The sequence below is a fragment of the Oncorhynchus mykiss genome, chromosome 29, assembly GCF_057628025.1.
Source record: "Oncorhynchus mykiss isolate SJ-2025 chromosome 29, ASM5762802v1, whole genome shotgun sequence".
Taxonomy (NCBI): Eukaryota; Metazoa; Chordata; class Actinopteri; order Salmoniformes; family Salmonidae; genus Oncorhynchus; species Oncorhynchus mykiss.
In genome coordinates, this window is record NC_143050.1 from 32,825,428 (window position 1) to 32,846,097 (window position 20,670).

At 44.4% G+C, this 20,670-nt stretch overlaps 1 protein-coding gene and 1 long non-coding RNA gene across 5 annotated transcripts in view; both read left to right on the forward strand.

Annotated features, from left to right (window-relative positions):
- LOC110509703 (netrin receptor UNC5D) overlaps nt 1-20,670 on the forward strand; it is a 322,852-nt gene that overhangs the window by 140,634 nt on the left and 161,548 nt on the right. The gene's annotated exons all lie outside the window — the stretch shown is intronic.
- Nucleotides 3,451-6,696, forward strand: LOC149970429 (uncharacterized). The gene is made up of 3 exons (XR_016493470.1): nt 3,451-4,179; nt 4,548-4,905; nt 6,545-6,696. It is a non-coding gene; the product is annotated as an uncharacterized LOC149970429 (long non-coding RNA).

The window sequence follows — 20,670 nt, forward strand, 5'->3', positions numbered from 1 at the left end:
TCACGTAAGTCAGTGAGGAACGAGCGAGACATATTTATTGTTTATTTTTCTGTGTTGCTTCTTTTATTCATTCGTGACTTGGCTGCCTCATTTGCTCTATCACTTGTAATCAGGCATTCAGTTTGACAGCTAGCTCAGGGACTCCCAGGACCCAGGGAGGCTTTTTGTTGAGGATTTATGCAGGTGTGTGTTAATCCGTTGGCAAACCTGGCAGTTGTACACTATTTGCAGTATTGTCAGTCTGACAAGCGATGATCCCACATAGGACCACAGTAAACTGAGAGAGCCACAGACTATCCACCCAGCTTAGCCACGGCAGTCTCAACAGTGGGGATAAACAGAGACACAGAGAGAGAGTTGAAGAGAGAGAGATGAGTGAAGGCTGCGGAAGGGTGTAGAGAGGGCGGAGTGAGATGGAAAGAGTTCATAGAGAGAGATGAAGTGAAAGAGACATATGAGGGAATACTGAGAGGGAGGAGAGAGAGAGTGTGTGTTGGGAGACACAGGGAGAGAGAAGAGAGGTGGAAAGATCAGGAAAGCTAACCTATGAAATGTAACAGACTTCGAGAACGGCAGAGAAGTCAGGCTGAGAAGTACCGCAGGAGAGGAGGAGGAGAGGGAGAAAGGGAGGGAGAGAGGGAAGGAAGGAGGGAGAGGTAATGAATAGCAAATCAGCTTCTTTATAAAACTCCTGCCTTCAGTGTTCAATCAGGCCGCCCCATATTGGCAATTTTCCTCAGGCACAATGGAGCAGGCCCTAGAGGACCCTGGCGCTGACTCTAGCAAGGAGAGAGAGAGTGAGAGGCGTGGGTGTACCTCGACGAGGTGGTGTCCCCGTGGTCTTTCAAGCGTGGTGGATGGATATGTGCGCAGGAGGTGCGGTGGCAGGCGGTTGTGGGGGCAATTTGCTCTTTGTCCTCGCTTTTGTTTCATCTTTATTCCTTCTCCTCTGTAATGTGACAGGTAATGAAATGGCGTGCCGGGGAGAATCAAGCCCACTTCCTGACCCACCTGATTTGCATAGCGGGATTTCCTCTCCCCCACTGTGGCAGGAAATAGGCTCTGGGATGGCAGAGGTGATTGGCTGGGGTGTTGTACAGTGTTCCTGGTTGGGGTCAATGACGTAGAGTTGTTGTGTATTCTAGACTGAACTGAGGACTTTACTGTTGCTCCAGCTAACCCCACTTCCTCCCTGGGCTCTTTCCATCACTTCACACACACAGCCTTCTATGTCAGATCTAATACACTTATACAGATTAACACATACAATAGCTAAGCATTGAACATGCACTTTACACAGTAGTAAAGTAAAAATATGGCAATGACTAAAATGTGACGGAGGTGATGGAGGTGGTGGTGATGATGATCATCATCCCCCCCACCATCATCATCATCATCAATCAAAATGTATAAATATATTTACATCAGCAGTTGTCACAAAGTGCTTATACAGAATCCCATCCTAAAACCCCAAAGAGCAAGCAGTGCAGATGTAGAAGCACAGTTGCTGGGAAAAACTCTCTAGAAATGCAAGAACCTAGGAAGAAACCTAGAGAGGAACCAGGCTCTGAGGGTTGGCCAGTCCTCTTCTGGCTGTGCCGGGGGAGATTATAAGAGTACATGGTCAATAAGGCCAGATCGTTCTTCAAGATGTTCAAACAGTGGTTATAGAGGGAGCAACAGGTCAGTACATCAGAAGTAACTGTCAGTTGGCTTTTCATAGCCGAGCATTCAGAGGTTGAGACAGCAGGAGCGGTAGAGAGAGACCTGCATAGCGTCATCATCAGTGGTAACGTGTCATTCATGCGTTATTTCATAGTTTCGATGTCTTCACTATTATTCTACAATGTAGAAAATAGTAAAAATAAAGAAAAACCCTTCAATCACAAGGTGTGTCCAAACTTTTGACTGGTACTGCAAGTATTCAGACCCTTTGCTATGAGACTCGAAATTGAGCTCAGATGCATCCTGTTTCCACTGATCATCCTTGAGAGTTGAGTTTCTTCAACTTGATTGGAATCCACATGTGGTAAATTCAATTGATTGGACATGAATTAGAAAGGGACACACCTGTCTCTATAAGATCCCACAGCTGACAGTGCATGTCAGAGCAAAAACGAAATCATGAGGTCGAAAGAATTGTCTGTAGGTTTCCAAGACATGATTGTGTGGAGGCACATATCTGGGGAAGGGTACCAAAAAATGTCTGCGGCATTGAATGTCCCCAAGAACACAGTGGCCTCCATCATTCTTAAATGGAAAAAGGTTGGAACCATCAAGACTCTTCCTAGAGCTGGCCACCCGGCCAAACTGAACAAGTCGTGGAGCAAATCAAATGATCAAATCAAATTTTATTGGTCACATACGGGTGTAGCGGGTGTAGTGAAATGCTTGTGTTTCAAGCTCTGACAGTGCAGTAATATCTAACAATTACACAACATATACCCAATACACACAAATCTAAGTAAAGGAATGCAATTAGAATATATAAACATATGGACGAGTAATGTCAGAGCGGCATTGTCTAAGATACAGTAGAATAGTATAGAATACAGTATATACATATGAGATGAGTAATGCAAGATATGTGTACATTACCAAAGTGACTAGTGTTCCATTTATTAAAGTGGCTAGTGATTTCAAAGCTATGTATATAGACAGCAGCCTCTAATGTGCTGGTGATGGCTATTTAACAGTCTAATGGCCTTGAGATAGATGCTGCTTTTCAGTCTCTCGGTCCCAGCTCTGATGCACCTGTACTGACCTCGCCTTCTGGATGATAGTGAACAGGCAGTGGCTCGGTGGTTGTTGTCCTTGATGATCTTTTTGGCTTTCCTGTGACATTGGGTGATGTAGGTGTTCTGAAGGTTAGGTAGTTTGCCCCTGGTGATGCGTTGGGCAGACCGCACCACCCTCTGGAGTGCCCTGTGTTTGCGGGCGGTGCAATTGCCGTACCAAGCGGTGATACAGCCTGACAGGATGCTCTCAATTGTGTATCTGTAAAAGTTTGTGAGGGTTTTAGATGCCAAGCCACACTTCTTCAGGCTCTGACAGGTGCTGTTGTGCCTTCTTCACCACGCTATCTGTGTGGGTGGACCATTTTAGTTTGTCAGTGATGTGTAAGCCGAGGAACTTGAAGCTTTCCACCTTCTCCACTGCGGTTCCGTCGATGTGGATAGGGGGGTTCTCCCTCTGCTGTTTCCTGAAGTCCACGATCATCTCCTTTGTTTTGTTGATGTTGAGTGATAGGTTATTGGTCAGGAAGGTGACCAAGACCCGATGGTCACTCTGACAGGGCACTAGAGTTCTTCTGTTGAGATGGCAGAAACTTCAAGAAGGACAACCATATCTGCTGCACTGGCCTTTATGGGAGATTGGCCAGACGGAAGCCACTCGACAGTAAAAGGCACATGCTTGTTGTATGCCAAAAGGCACCTTAACCTGTTAGAGCTCTAGGGGCGCTATTTCATTTTTGGATAAAAAACGTTCCCGTTTTAAGCGCGATATTTTGTCACGAAAAGATGCTCGACTATGCATATTCTTGACAGTTTTGGAAAGAAAACACTCTGAAGTTTCAGAATCTGCAAAGATTTTGTCTGTAAGTGCCCCAGAACTCATTCTACAGGCGAAACCAAGATGATGCATCACCCAGGAATTAGCAGAATTTCTGAAGCTCTGTTTTCCATTCTCTCCTTATATGGCTGTGATTGCGCAACGAATGAGCCTACACTTTCTGTCGTTCGCCCAAGGTCTTAGCAGCATTGTGACGTATTTGTAGGCATATCATTGGAAGATTGACCATAAGAGACTACATTTCCCAAGTGTCCGCCTGGTGTCCTGCGTCGAATTCGGTGCGCAATTGCCAGCTGCTTCCACTTTACCATTTGATTCAGGGGAGAAAGCATGTGTCCAAGAACGATGTATCAATGAAGAGATATGTGAAAAACACCTTGATGATTGATTCTAAACAACGTTTGCCATGTTTTCAGTCGATATTATGGAGTTAATTTGGAAAAAAGTTTGCGTTTTGAGGACTGAATTTATGGATTTTTTTTGGTGGCCAAATGTGATGTATAAAACGGAGCTATTTCTAATACACAAGGAATCTTTTTGGAAAAACTGAGCATCTGCTATCTAACTGAGAGTATCCTCATTGAAAACATCAGAAGTTCTTCAAAGGTAAATGATTTTATTTGAAGGCTTTTATGTTTTTGTTAATGTTGCGTGCTGGATGCTAACGCTAATGCTAACGCTAAATGCTAACGCGAAATGCTAACTCTAGCTAGCTACTTTTACACAAATTATTGTTTTCCTATGGTTGAGAAGCATATTTTGAAAATCTGAGATGACAGTGTTGTTTACAAAAGGCTAAGCTTGAGAGATGGCATATTTATTTCATTTCATTTGCGATTTTCATAAATAGTTAACGTTGTGTTATGCTAATGAGCTTGCTGATAGATTTACACAATCCTGGATACAGGGTTTTTTTCATAGCTAAACGTGACGCAGAAAACGGAGCGATTTGTCCTAAACAAATAATCTTTCAGGAAAAACTGAACATTTGCTATCTGAGAGTCTCCTCATTGAAAACATCTGAAGTTCTTCAAAGGTAAATGATTTTTTTGAATGCTTTTCTGTTTTTTTGTGTAAATGTTGCCAGCTGAATGTTAATGCTAAATGCTACGTTAGCCATCAATACTGTTACACAAATGCTTGTTTTGCAATGGTTGAGAAGCATATTTTGAAAATCTGAGATGACAGTGTTGTTAACAAAAGGCTAAGCTTGAGAGCTAGCATATTTATTTCATTTCATTTGCGATTTTCATGAATAGTTAACGTTGCGTTATGGTAATGAGCTTGAGTCTGTATTCACGAACCCGGATCCGGGATGGGGAGATCAGAAAGGTTAAGTCTCTCAGATCTGATGAAACCAAGATTGAACTCTTAGGCCTAAATGCCAAACATCACGTCTGGAGTAGTGTGCAAAGCTGTCATCAAGGAAAAAGGTGGCTATTTGAAGAATCTCAAATTTGAAATATATTTTGATTTGTTTAACACTTTTTTGGTTACTACATGATTCCATATGTGCTATTTCATAGTTTTGATGTCTTCACATGATTCTACAATGTAGAAAATAGTAAAAAAATAAAGAAACTCTTGAATGAGTAGGTGTTCTAAAACTTTTGACCGGTAGTGTATATTATGATTAGTTTGCTTGTTTTGCATGTTATTTTGGCATTAATACGTGTCAGATATCAGTTTACAAACAATGTAAAAAATAAATCGGTTAATAAATCTGCATACAAATATGGTCTCTTTTTTTGAGTAAGGCAGCTCCAAATTGCAGGTGTTTCAGCTTAGCTCAGTGATTTCTGTGGTTTTTTATTTTATTTTTTTATTTCACCTTTATTTAACCAGGTAGGCTAGTTGAGAACAAGTTCTCATTTGCAACTGCGACCTGGCCAAGATAAAGCAAAGCAGTGTGAACAGACAACACAGAGTTACACATGGAGTAAACAATTAACAAGTCAATAAAAAAAGAGAAAAAAAGACAGTCTATATACGTTGTGTGCAAAAGGCATGAGGAGGTAGGCGAATAATTAACATTTTGCAGATTAACACTGGAGTGATAAATGATCAGATGGTCATGTACAGGTAGAGATATTGGTGTGCAAAAGAGCAGAAAAGTAAATAAATATAAACAGTATGGGGAAGAGGTAGGTAAAATTGGGTGGGCTATTTACCGATAGACTATGTACAGCTGCAGCGATCGGTTAGCTGCTCAGATAGCAGATGTTTGAAGTTGGTGAGGGAGATAAAAGTCTCAAACTTCAGCGATTTTTGCAATTCGTTCCAGTCACAGGCAGCAGAGAACTGGAACGAAAGGCGGCCAAATGAGGTGTTGGCTTTAGGGATGATCAGTGAGATTCACCTGCTGGAGCGCGTGCTACGGGTGGGTGTTACCATCGTGACCAGTGAACTGAGATAAGGCGGAGCTTTACCTAGCATGGACTTGTAGATGACCTGGAGCCAGTGGGTCTGGCGACGAATATGTAGCGAGGGCCAGCCGACTAGAGCATACAGGTCGCAGTGGTGGGTAGTATAAGGTGCTTTAGTAACAAAACGGATGGCACTGTGATAAACTTCATCCAGTTTGCTGAGTAGAGTGTTGGAAGCTATTTTGTAGATGACATCACCGAAGTCGAGGATCGGTAGGATAGTCAGTTTTACTAGGGTAAGTTTGGCGGCGTGAGTGAAGGAGGCTTTGTTGCGGAATAGAAAGCCGACTCTGGATTTGATTTTAGATTGGAGATGATATGAGTCTGGAAGCAGAGTTTGCAGAAAGTTTACAGTCTAGCCAGACACCTAGGTACTTATAGGTGTCCACATATTCTAGGTCGGAACCATCCAGGGTGGTGATGCTAGTCGGGCGTGCGGGTGCAGTCAGCAAACGGTTGAACAGCATGCATTTGGTTTTACTAGCGTTTAAGAGCAGTTGGAGGCCACGGAAGGAGCGTTGTATGGCATTGAAGCTCGTTTGGAGGTTAGATAGCACAGTGTCCAGGGACGGGACGGAAGTATACAGAATGGTGTAGTCTGCGTAGAGGTGGATCAGGGAATCGCCCGCAGCAAGAGCAACATCATTGATGTATACAGAGAAAAGAGTCGGCCCGAGAATTGAACCCTGTGGCACCCCCATAGAGACTGCCAGAGGACCGGACAGCATGCCCTCCGATTTGACACACTGAACTCTGTCTGCAAATCGATGGCGGTTATGATATCATTTAGTACCTTGAGCGTGGCTGAGGTGCACCCGTGACCGGCTTGGAAACCAGATTGCACAGCGGAGAAGGTACGGTGGGATTCGAGATGTTCAGTGACCTGTTTGTTGACTTGGCTTTCGAAGACCTTAGATAGGCAGGGCAGGATGGATATAGGTCTGTAACAGTTTGGGTCCAGGGTGTCTCCCCCTTTGAAGAGGGGGATGACTGCGGCAGCTTTCCAATCCTTGGGGATCTCAGACGATATGGAAGAGAGGTTGAACAGGCTGGTAATAGGGGTTGCGACAATGGCAGCGGATTGTTTCAGAAATAGAGGGTCCAGATTGTCAAGCCCAGCTGATTTGTACGGGTCCAGGTTTTGCAGCTCTTTCAGAACATCTGCTATCTGGATTTGGGTAAAGGAGAACCTGGAGAGGCTTGGGCAAGTAGCTGCGGGGGGGGGCGGAGCTGTTGGCCGAGGTTGGAGTAGCCAAGAGGAAGGCATGGCCAGCCGTAGAGAAATGCTTGTTGAAGTTTTCAAATCATGTATTTATCGGTGGTGACCGTGTTACCTAGCCTCAGTGCAGTGGGCAGCTGGGAGGAGGTGCTCTTGTTCTCCATGGACTTCACAGTGTCCCAGAACTTTTTGGAGTTAGAGCTACAGGATGTACATTTCTGTCTGAAGAAGCTGGCCTTTGCTTTCCTGACTGACTGCGTGTATTGGTTCCTGACTTCCCTGAACAGTTGCATATCGCGGGGACTATTCGATGCTATTGCAGTCCGCCACAGGATGTTTTTGTGCTGGTCGAGGGCAGTCAGGTCTGGAGTGAACCAAGGGTTATATCTGTTCTTAGTTCTGCCTTTTTTGAATGGAGCATGCTTATCTAAGCTGGTGAGGAAGTTACTTTTAAAGAATGACCAGGCATCCTCAACTGACGGGATGAGGTCAATGTCCTTCTAGGATATCCGGGCCAGGTCGATTAGAAAGGCCTGCTCACAGAAGTGTTTTAGGGAGCGTTTGACAGTGATGAGGGGTGGTCGTTTGACTGCGGATCCGTAGTAGATACAGGCAATGAGGCAGTGATCCCTGAGATCCTGGATGAAGACAGCGGAGGTGTATTTGGAGGGCCAGTTGGTCAGGATGACGTCTATGAGGGTGCCCTTGTTTACAGATTTAGGGTTGTACCTGGTGGGTTCCTTTATGATTTGTGTGAGATTGAGGGCATCTAGCTTAGATTGTAGGACTGCCGGGGTGTTAAGCATATCCCAGTTTAGGTCACCTAACAGAACAAACTCTGAAGCTAGATGGGGGGCCATCAATTCACAAATGGTGTCCAGGGCACAGCTGGGAGCTGAGGGGGGTCGGTAGCAGGCGGCAACAGTGAGAGACTTATTTCTGGAGAGAGTAGTTTTTGAAATTAGTAGTTCGAACTGTTTGGGTATGGACCTGGAAAGTATGACATTACTTTGCAGGCTATCTCTGCAGTAGACTGCAACTCCTCCCCCTTTGGCAGTTCTATCTTGACGGAAAATGTTATAGTTGGGTATGGAAATCTCAGAATTTTTGGTGGCCTTCCTGAGCCAGGATTCAGACACGGCAAAGACATCAGGGTTAGCAGAGTGTGCTAAAGCAGTGAGTAAAACAAACTTAGGGAGGAGGCTTCTGATGTTGACATGCATGAAACCAAGGCTTTTTCAATCACAGACGTCAACAAATGAGGGTGCCTGGGGACATGCAGGGCCTGGGTTTACCTCCACATCACCCGCGGAACAGAGGAGGAGTAGTATGAGGGTGCGGCTAAAGGCTATCAAAACTGGTCGCCTAGTGCGTTGGGGACAAAGAATAAAAGGAGCAGATTTCTGGGCATGGTAGAATATATTCAGGGCATAATGCGCAGACAGGGGTATGGTGGGGTGCGGGTACAGCAGAGGTAAGCCCAGGCACTGGGTGATGATAAGAGAGGTTATATCTCTGGACATGTTGGTTGTAATGGGTGAGGTCACCGCATGTGTGGGAGGTGGGACAAAGGAGGCATCAGGGGTATGAAGAGTGGAACTAGGGGCTCCATTGTAAACTAAATCAATGATATCTAACCTGAACAACAGTATACAAGGCATATTGACATTTGAGAGAGACATACAGCAATCACAGGTGTTGATTGGGAGAGCTAGCTAAACCAGTGGTTGAGACAACAGAGAGGGTCGACAGATCCTCTAGGCAGAGAGGGTCGGAATAACTACACACAGAGCCTGAGTGCGGCTGGGGCCGACAGATAAAACATAAACAAACAGAATGGAGTACCGTGATTAATGGACAGTCCAGCAGGCATCAGCTATGTAGCCAAGTGATCACAGTGTCCAGGGGGCAGCGGTGGATGGGACAGGGAAGCTAGACTGGCGAGTATTATCCAAGCTAAAAAAACTGGCTGGCTGTGCAGAAGGTAAAGCCGCTAGCAGTGGCTAACAATGACTAAATAGCTTGTAGCTAGTTAGCTGGTTGGCTTCTGGAGGTTCTTGAATGTGTTCTAAAAATTTAAAATAATAGCGATTCCGTATCACATTGGGTGAGGCAGGTTACAGGAAGGTATAATCGAATTAAAAATCGAAAACACATTGAAAGTAAAAATGGGTCCAGTGAGTGGATGGGCTGGCTGTGGACGCGGCGATTCAGACAGTTAACAGGCCTGTGCTAACAAGCTAACAGTTAGTAGGCCTGGGCTAAACAAGCTAGCAGTTATCAGGCCGAATTAGCAAGCAAGCAGATAGCAAGGGCTAGAAAGTTAGCTTTTGGGGGAAGTCGCGATGGGGGTTAAGTCTGTTTATGCCTCTTCATGCGGTGACATTGATAGACCGGTCGTGGGTCCGGATATTGTAGCCCAGGAGTATGCTTCGGTGGTAGCACAGGAGCTCTGGCTGGGCTAGCTTCAAGCTAAGTGGATGGAAACGCTAGGAGTAGTCATCCGGGGTTGCGGTTAGCTAGTTAGCTAGTTGTGAAGATCCAGATGAAAAAAGTTCAGTTTGCGGTGGGAATCCGGGGTGGTGGGGTAGCCAGCAGAAAATACATAGCAAACCTACTGGCAATCTACTGGCAAATCCTTTTCAATCCTTGTCATATCAATTGAAATTATAGCTAAAACCTATCGGTGCTCATCAGCCATTAACATTACACAACGAGTTGGAAATCGCAAAGGGGTTTGGAAGGTAACAGTGACTAACTGCAAGTATTGCAAAGCAATCACTAGCCTGCTATTCAGTGGAGTGGGTGTGTGGTTCAAGTTTGGGTATCGTGGTATCCAATTGGTAGTAGTTACTGTCTTGTCTCAACGCTGCAACTCCCGTACGGACTCAGGAGAGGCAAAGGTCAAGAGCCATGCGTCCTCCAAAACACAACCCAACCAAGTCAGCCATATCAGCTATGTTTTTTTTTAAAGGCAGTAAATGAGGCTGAATGAACTGTTTCGCTGCCAGACAAGGATCTGCTGATAGCCAGGTGTAGCGGTGGTAAGGATTCACTCCATGGTGCTGCTTCTTGACACAACGCACATCCAACCCAGAAGCGAGCTGCACCAATGTGTCAGAGTAAACACCCTACACCTAGCGACCTGGTCAGCGTGCACTGCACCCGGCCCGCCACAGGCGTCACTGGTGCGAGATGAGACAAGTATATCCCTACCGGCCAAACCTTCCCTAACAGTGCTGGGCCAATTGTGCGCCGCCCCATGAGCCTCCTGGTCGCAGTCAGTTGCGGCAGAGCCTGGGCTCGAACCCAGAATCTCTGGTGGCACAGCTAGTACTGCGATGTAGGGAGGCCCTTCTTTTCCAAGTTTAAATGGATAAACATTCAAATGCCATGGGCCAGAAAAGGTTGAATACATTGACCAAGCTGTCAGTCCAGCATGACTTCTTACGCGTTCAAAACAACTGGAAACTTGGAACTGGAGAATCTCAGATTTCAGTGAGTTCAAGACAACTGGGAACTCTGGAAAAAAAAAAGCTCAGACTGGGAAAATACATTTTGAACAGTCATCCAACTCGAAATTCCAGGTCGGGAACTCTGCCCTCTTTCTAGAGCTCCTACCTGAAGATCACTGACATCATGATTAAACCTTGTTTTTTTCCGAGTTCCCAGTTGTCTTGAAAGCACCATAAGTTTGATAAGGACCGCCGCGCCACCTTCCTGTTCAAATGAGCACAGAACAACAAGGTGAGTCCAAAAATGTATTGTATGCTGCTGCATACTGATGTAATATGCCAGGGAGATTTGTATACTGTAGGTAAGAAAGTCATACTTTTTGTATGTTATGTAGTAAGCTGTTAGTTGCCCATGTGCCTCACCCTAATAATGTGGTCCCTTTCCCCCTCTTAATTTAGCCTACTGTTCTGACATGGTGGTGCTCATTTTGCCTTTAGCCTGTTTAAGAGAAATGTGATCATTGAATATTGTGACAGTTTCATTGTCTGCTTATATGCCCCCTTTATTTATCCATGGTTCTGACTTGGTGTACAGGGAGAATATTGTAAGAACGGCCCATGTTATGAATTCAGTCGCTGTACATTTCAACCGTGCTGAACAAATAGTTATATTGACTATATCCGTCCTAGCTCGCTCATTAATGTCTTAATCGAAATTACGGATTGCCTCTTATGCGCTGATCGTTCCCTTATGCCATAGTTTGTACATCTCAAATGTCAGTAGAAACCACATTTGTTTAAGCAAGTCAGCCATATCAGCTATGTTTTTTTTTAGAGGCAGTAAATGAGGCTGAATGAACTGTTTCGCTGCCAGACAAGGATCTGCTGATAGCCAGGTGTAGCGGTGGTAAGGATTCACTCCATGGTGCTGTAAAGAAAGCTCTGCAGTTGGGACAGCTTTATATAGGCCATATAGGCCACCGTTTGTCACTGTTTTAATGCAATTAATGTAATGCTTAGTGTTGTGTTGTGTGGTGGCTTTGTTAGCATACTGTGCATCTAAAAAAGAATTGGGAGAGTTTACCCCACCAAGATTTACATGTTAAGATCGCTCCTGGTCATCATCGCTATCACAACAACAATGGTGTGGATGAGTTTCATAAACCAGCTATCAGTCCTTCCACAGATCATTGATCCTGATGAGATGACCCGCTTCTCTCTTTTGTCTGACTGCAATTGGTTTTGTGTCATGTCAACAGACATTTTCAAATAAAATTGCTCATTAAAAAGTGAAGTGAGCGTGAGAGAAACACAGTCACACATAACTAATTTAGCCAGGCCTAATAGGACACTTGATCATGGCCGCTTGAGCATTTATGTTATTAATTTGGCCGGGCACAGTTTCCCCTCCTTCAAACTGTGGTGGTTACATAAAGGAGGGAAACAAAAAGAGCATGCTAATTGGCTCTGTGAATGTGTGATGAAATGTTGATCAGCCTGCCTTACAAACATAAATGTTAAATGCCTTTGTTCACTCACCAAATACAGTACACATTCACTCTTCCTCTTTCTCGCACACACACACACACGCACAAATAATACACAAACTATTTTACCTAATGTAGCCACAATTCAATATACAGTACAACACACACTCACACACCCATCGAGAATCTCCTTCACACACACACTCTCAAATACACACACACCCACAAACACACAGCCAATGTGATGGACAGTAGGGGTACTCAAAGGAGGTAATTACACTGGGGAGTGGTGGAGCTGACTCCAGATGGGCTTGGCAGGGCCCTACTGAAACCTGCTGAGTGTACACATCTCCCACCTCACAGCAACACACACAAACACACACACACACCAGCCCAGCCTAAAAAAAAATACACATTCCCCTGCATTAGGCAATGTGGAGCTGGGCAGCAATCTGGAGCGATGGCTCCTAGCTACGCAAGCTGACATTTTTTATCATTTTTTAAATTTAATCTTTATTCAACCAGTTAGGCCAGTTGAGAACAAGTTCACATCTACAATTGCGACCTGGCCAAGACAAATCAAAGCAGTGCAACAAAAACAACACAGAGTTACACATAAACAAACGTACAGTCAATAACACAATAAAAAGATCTATGTACAGTGTGTGCAAATGTAGAAGAGTAGGGAGGTAAGGCAATAAAGAGGCAAAATAATTACAGTTTAGCATTAACACTGGGGCGATAGATGTGCAGATGATGATGTGCAAGTAGAGATACTGTGGTGCAGAAGAGCAAGAAGATAAATAACAATATGGGGATGAGGTATTTGGGTGTGCTATTTACAGATTGGCTGTGGACAGGTACAGTGATGGAGCTGCTCTGACAGCTGATGCTTAAAGTTGGAGAGGGAGATATGTTTCCAGTCACTGGCAGCAGAGAACTGGAAGGAAAGGTGGCCAAAGGTGGTGTTGCTATGGTGACCAGTGAGCTGAGATAAGGCGGGGCTTTACCTAGCAAAGACTTATAGATGACCTGGAGCCAGTGGGTTTGGCGGCGAATATGAAGCGAGGGCCAGCCAACGAGAGCATACAGGTTGCAGTGGTGGGTAGTATATGGGGCTTTGGTAACAAAACGGATGACACTGTGATCCAGTTTGCTGAGTAGAGTGTTGGAGGCTATTTTGTAAAATACATCGCCGAAGTGAAGGATCGGTAGGATGGTCAGTTTTACAAGGTTATGTTTGGCAGCATGAGTGAACAACAGACCCTCCGATTTGACACCATGAACTCTATCGGAGAAGTAGTTGATGAAACCAAGGCTATTAAGTCTGCCGAAAGAATGCGGTGATTGACAGAGTCGAAAGCCTTGGTCAGGTCGATGAAGACTGCTGCACAGTACTGTCTTTTATCGATGGTGGTTATGATATCGTTTAGGACCTTGAGCGTGGCTGAGGTGCACCCATGACCAGCTCGGAAACCAGATTGTATAGTGGAGAAGGTACGGCGGGATTCGAAATGGTCGGTGATCTGCTTGTTAACTTGGCTTTCAAATTTTTGGATGGATATAGGGTCTATATTAGTTTGGGTCTAGAGTGTTTCCCCCTTTGAAGAGGGGGATGACCGCATCAGCTTTACAATCTTTGGGGATCTCAGACGATACGTAAGAGAGGTTAAACTGGTTAGTAATGTGGGGTTGCAACTATTTTGGCGGATAATTTTAAAAAGAGAGGGTCCAGATTGTCTAGCCCAGCTGATTTGTAGGGATCCAGATTTGTAGCTCTTTCAGAACATCAGCTGTCAGGATTTGGTTGAAGGAGAAGCGGGGAGGGGGGCTTGGGCAAGTTGCTGCGGGGGGTGCAGAGCTGTTTGCAGTGGTAGGGGTAGCTAGGTGGAAAGGGATTGATTATTGTAGATTTATTGGTGGTGACAGTGTTTCCTAGCCTCATTGCAGTTGGCAGCTGGGAGGAGGTGCTCCTTATTCTCCATGAACCTTAGAGTGTCCCGAAACTTTTTGGAATTAGTGCTACAGGATGCACATTTCTACTTGAAAGAGCTATCCTTAGCTTTCCTAACTGACTGTGTGTGCTGATTCCTGACTTTCCTGAAAAGTTGCATATCACGGGGGCTATTCGATGCTAATGCAGAACGCCACAAGATGTTTTTCTGCTGGTCAAGGGCAGTCAAGTCTGGGGTGAACCAAGGACTATATTTGTTCTTAGATCTACATTTTTTGAATGGGGCATACATATTTAAGATGTTGAGGAAAGCACTTTTAAAGAGCAACCAGGCATCCTCTACTGATGGGATGAGGTCAATATCCTTCCAGGATAGCCGGGCCAAATCGATTAGAAAGGCCTGCTCTCTGAAGTATTTTAGGGAGCGTTTGACAGTGATGAGGGGTGGTCGTTTGGCCGCGGACCCATTACGGACGCAGGCATTGAGGCGGTGATGAGATCCTGGTTGAAGACAGTAGAGGTGTATTTAGAGTGCAAGTTTGCCAGGATGATATCTATGGTTATGAATTTAGGGTTGTACCTGGTAGGTTCCATGATCATTTGTGTGAGATTGAGGGCATCTAGCTTAGATTGTAGGATGGCTGGGGTGTTAAGCATATCCCAATTTAGGTCACCTAACAGTACGAACTCTGAAGATAGATGGGTGGCAATCAATATACCATATCACATATGGTGTCCAGGGCACAGCTGGGGCCTGAGGGGGGTTTATAACAAGCGGCAATGGTGAGATACTTGTTTCTGGAAAGGTGGATTTTTAAAAGTAGAAGCTCAAATTGTTTGGGCATAGACCAGGATGGTATGACAGAACTCTGCAGGCTATCTCTGTAGTAGAGTTACAACTCTGCCCTTTTTGGCATTTCTATCTTGTCGAAAATGTTGTAGTTGGGAATGGAAATTTCAGGATTTTTGGTGGCCTTCCTAAGTCAGGATCGGGACTCGGCTAGGACATCCGGGTTGGCGGAATGTGCTAAAGCAGTGAATAAAACAATCTAGGGAGGAAGCTTCTGATGTTAACATGCATGAAACCAATGCTTTTACAGTTACAGAAGTCAACAAATGAGAGCGTCTGAGGAATGGGAGTGGTGCTGGGGGCTGCAGGCCCTGGGTTAACCTCTACATCACCAGAGGAGGAGTAGGATGAGTGTACGGCTAAAGGCTATAAGGACTGGTCGTCTAGTTCGTTAGGAACAGTGAGTAAAAGGAGCAGATATCTGGGCGTGGAAGAATAGATTCAAGGCATAATGTACAGACAAGGGTATGGTAGGATGTGAGTACAGTGGAGGTAAAACTAGGCATTGAATGACGATGAGAAAGGTTTGGTTCTCTAGAGGCACCAGTTAAGCCAGGTAAGGTATGTGTGTGGGGGGGAGGCAAAGGGCTATCTAAGGCATATTGGGCAGGGCTGGGGACTCTACGGTGAAATAAGACAATAATCACAAACCAAAACAGCAATAGACAAGGTATATTGACATTAGGGAGAGGCATGTGTAGCCGAGTGATCATATGGTCCAATGAGTAGCAATAGATGACTCAGGGAGCCTATTCAGTAGTCGTTGCTACGCTAGGCGAGCTGGAGACACGGCGATTCAGACAGCTAGCTGGCCAGGGCTAGCAGATGGGCCTTCGGCATCATGGCAACGGAAGGACCTGTTGAAACCACCTTGGAGAATTACATTGGCAGACCAGTCGTGATGGATCGGCGGGGCTTCGTGTCGGCAGTTGGCAAAAGCGGTATTGTAGCCCAATAATTACCTGGTGGACCTCTTCGGCTAGCCGGGAGATGGGCCTAGCTCGAGGCTAGGTCAAGGCTAACTGGTGCTTGCTTCAGGACAGAGACGTTAGCCAGGAGCTAGCTAGCTGCAATGATCCGGTGTAAAGGTTCAGAGCTTGCAGTAGGAATTTGGAGATGTGGTAGAGAAAAAGCAGTCCGATATGCTCTGGGTTGATATCGCGCTGTGCAGGCTGGCAGGTATTGACCGAGCTGAGGCTGGCTGGAGTCTGAGTTAACGGTGAAGACCGCTAGCAGTGGTTAACTGACTACTAGCTAGTAGCTAGTTAGCTGGGGCTTAGATGGGGGTTCTGGTTCTAAAGTATAAAAATAGCAGATCCGTACCACATTGGGTGAGGCGGGTTGCAGGAGAGTATATTCAGTCTGTATATGGAAAGTGAGATTAAAATATATATGAAATATATACGAAAAACGAGGAAAACAACATTTTCACGGGACAAGACAAAACACACGTCTGACTGCTTCGCCATCTAGGATAGGACATGGGCAGCAGTTCAGGAGAAGGAGAGGAAGGGAGAGAGAAAAAGCACGGGGAGGGCAAGAAGGGATAGAAATAGTAGGATGGAGTGCACTGCGTAAAGGAAGAACAGAGAGGGAATGAAGAAGGAAGAGGTAGTATCAAAGTGCATATATACAGTGCCTTGCAAAAGTATTCGGCCCCCTTGAACTTTGCGACCTTTTGCCACATTTCAGGCTTCAAACATTAAGATATAAAACTGTATTTTTTGTGAAGAATCAACAACAAGTGGGACACAATCATGAAGTGCAACAACATTTATTGGATATTTCAAACTTTTTTAACAAATCAAAAACTGAAAAATTGGGCGTGCAAAATTATTCAGCCCCCTTAAGTTAATACTTTGTAGCGCCACCTTTTGCTGCGATTACAGCTGTAAGTCGCTTGGGGTATGTCTCTATCAGTTTTGCACATCGAGAGACTGAAATGTTTTCCCATTCCTCCTTGCAAAACAGCTCGAGCTCAGTGAGGTTGGTTGGAGAGCATTTGTCAACAGCAGTTTTCAGTTCTTTCCACAGATTCTCGATTGGATTCAGGTCTGGACTTTGACTTGGCCATTCTAACACCTGGATATGTTTATTTTTGAACCATTCCATTGTAGATTTTGCTTTATGTTTTGGATCATTGTCTTGTTGGAAGACAAATCTCCGTCCCAGTCTCAGGTCTTTTGCAGACTCCATCAGGTTTTCTTCCAGAATGGTCCTGTATTTGGCTCCATCCATCTTCCCATCAATTTTAACCATCTTCCCTGTCCCTGCTGAAGAAAAGCAGGCCCAAACCATGATGCTGCCACCACCATGTTTGACAGTGGGGATGGTGTGTTCAGCTGTGTTGCTTTTACGCCAAACATAACGTTTTGCATTGTTGCCAAAAAGTTCAATTTTGGTTTCATCTGACCAGAGCACCTTCTTCCACATGCTTGGTGTGTCTCCCAGGTGGCTTGTGGCAAACTTTAAACGACACTTTTTATGGATATCTTTAAGAAATGGCTTTCTTCTTGCCACTCTTCCATAAAGGCCAGATTTGTGCAATATACGACTGATTGTTGTCCTATGGACAGAGTCTCCCACCTCAGCTGTAGATCTCTGCAGTTCATCCAGAGTGATCATGGGCCTCTTGGCTGCATCTCTGATCAGTCTTCTCCTTGTATGAGCTGAAAGTTTTGAGGGGCGGCCAGGTCTTGGTAGATTTGCAGTGGTCTGATACTCCTTCCATTTCAATATTATCGCTTGCACAGTGCTCCTTGGGATGTTTAAAGCTTGGGAAATCTTTTTGTATCCATATCCGGCTTTAAACTTCTTCACAACAGTATCTCGGACCTGCCTGGTGTGTTCCTTGTTCTTCATGATGCTCTCTGCGCTTTTAACGGACCTCTGAGACTATCACAGTGCAGGTGCATTTATACGGAGACTTGATTACACACAGGTGGATTGTATTTATCATCATTAGTAATTTAGGTCAACATTGGATCATTCAGAGATCCTCACTGAACTTCTGGAGAGAGTTTGCTGCACTGAAAGTAAAGGGGCTGAATAATTTTGCACGCCCAATTTTTCAGTTTTTGATTTGTTACAAAAGTTTGAAATATCCAATAAATGTCGTTCCACTTCATGATTGTGTCCCACTTGTTGTTGATTCTTCACAAAAAAAATACAGTTTTATATCTTTATGTTTGAAGCCTAAAATGTGGCAAAAGGTCGCAAAGTTCAGGGGGGCCGAATACTTTCGCAAGGCACTGTAATCAAAGAAGAGAGACCAGGACAAGACATTTTAAGAGAAGGACAGAGTGAATAGGGAAGACGGAGAGGAGAGGAAAAGAAAGAGGGAAAGAATTGAGTAGACAACAGGTATTATATACAGTAAAGATTTGGGCCAGAATAGAGGGGAAAAGCAAGAAGAGGGCACTTTACAGTTACAGGTACAGTATGAGGGAATGGAAAGGGAGGAAGGATTTCCCAGAAAGACTGCATAATCAAGATATGACAGCATTCTGTTAGTGTATTACATTTTTTTTAAACATACATTGCTACCACCTGGTTTGAAAAAAGGGTTTGATTTAGCTATATAGGCCTCCAGATTTGAGCTTACGATTATTTGATAAATGAGGGCCTTTTTTATTGTATCCCAGATTGCCAGTCGAAAATTAATGATTTGGAGCCTTTCAGAGGCTCTCTGAGAGCTTTTCCCAAGGTTTCAGCCTGAATACCTGTCAATGGAACACTGCTGGGCATTGATGTGCTCTTTGTTATCGCAAATAATTTATATTTGATGTTTGAAGTATTACATAGCTTTTATTCTATTACTGAGCTCTCGGGAAATAAGGGAACATTTCAAACATCTCAATTATGTATTCATGTCTGTGTGTTAGATGGACATGTGTAATTATTGAGTATCTCTATTCTCTTTCGTGCACTGTGGACCTTTGCCACCATAAATCTGTGCTGATTTAGGTAAGAGTAGAATTTTTTTGTTGTGTGTGTTTGATCAATATACTTGAGCCCAGGGAGTCTTTTCAGCTTTGCTTCTGGAGATAATGGATTTTAGGTTTGTTTTGTTGTGTGCTGTTGTTCCTTAATAATGTCTATCTAACACTGCTCTATACGCTCTTAACAGTATGAGTGAAGGTTGAGATGCCTGACTTCAGAGATGCATAGCGTTAATCCTTTAGTTGGAGGTGGTAATGGCTATTTCATGTCTGTACAGAACCATGCGTTCTAAACATCTCAGACATTTTAATGGCAGCTACCCTTGGTATGGCTTCTGTTTCCCTCCATTCACCTCTCCTCCTGGTGCTGAGGCCTAGTTTGCAGGCGTCATGTGGCGCTTCCACGTTTAGGCATTGACCACGTTTGGCCACATGCAGTTGGCCTGCTTTCAGTGGTCTAGCAGCGTGCCCCATGCGGCCCCCACGAGGACAGACACACAGATGGCCACAGTGGGGGTCCGCATGATGGGCAGCCTGGCTACCAGACCACCCTGGCATCCCAGCATCTTTCTCTCCGGATGACAGTGCTCCAGCGCCGCAGAGCAGCAACATCAGAGCCCCAACGTGTTGCGATTCACGCATTAGCACTGAGATGATCTAAATGCTAATGTAGCCTCTCTTTTTATTTGCTCCAGATAATATGTTGTTGTTCGTAGGCTAATGGACATCTAGGCTTGATGGATCTGTGGATATGACCCCTCCCCCTTCATCCCCCTCAGTTCAGGCTGCGAGGGATGTTATTACAATGACGAGTCAATCATTAAAATTGTAGCTACCTTATGATGGGCGAGCACAGCATCAGAATATGATTAACCACAACAATGTTCAGCGGTAAACAGTTGCCGTGCCTTGTTATTTGTTTAGTTAGTTTGCATTAATCAGTATTAATTTTACAACATGTGCCCGCAACAAGGTTTTTTCTTCTCCAATGAGGCTTGTGTAGTTAAATTATTAAGCTCCCAGTTTTTAAAGGTACATGGTTTTAAAAAAAGCGAGGAAATTAACACAAATTCTGAATCTAAGCGGCTACAGAAATCGAGGGATCCAATTCCATCTCGAAAAGCGAGCTTGAAGATCAAAGCCGTGACTTTATCTCCAAACTAAGTCAGAAAACATTTAAAGAAGAAAGCAGAGAAAAGGTTATCAGTGAAGAGCATGTCATTTAGTTGGCTCTTTCTAAACTGATCCCTCGGATAAAGGGATGATTTAGGGAGAGAGACTTTGGCTTTCTAGGCCTGGCGAGCAAAAATACTTTTGTTTTTAAAACTTTCATCTCCAATGATTGTCGTATTTGTACTTTATATTCTAGCTTTTCAGTGCGGCATCGCTTATAACATTCCATGTAACTATAATCAAAGCCTGTCAACATCTTTGAGAGCCTAGGCGGTGGAATCTGCGATAATCCACCACTCCAGCAACACTGCAATTACCAGTAACTGACACAGTTTGATGTTTGACAGGTAATTATTATTGTGAATTATGTTGAAATGGCAAATCACAGCGTTTCTTTGATGGCGTCTCATAATGGTTTCTCCATTAAATCAATGGGGTTTGTGGACATAATGTTCTCAGCTGGTCTTCAAGTTCTATGAGATTTCACTACAGGAACATTGCTTCATAATATTTGTGAAAAGGAGACGTCTTCCAAATATAGACTAATGTATAACCCAAGAAGATAGAATATAGGAAAATGGCTAATGAGTGT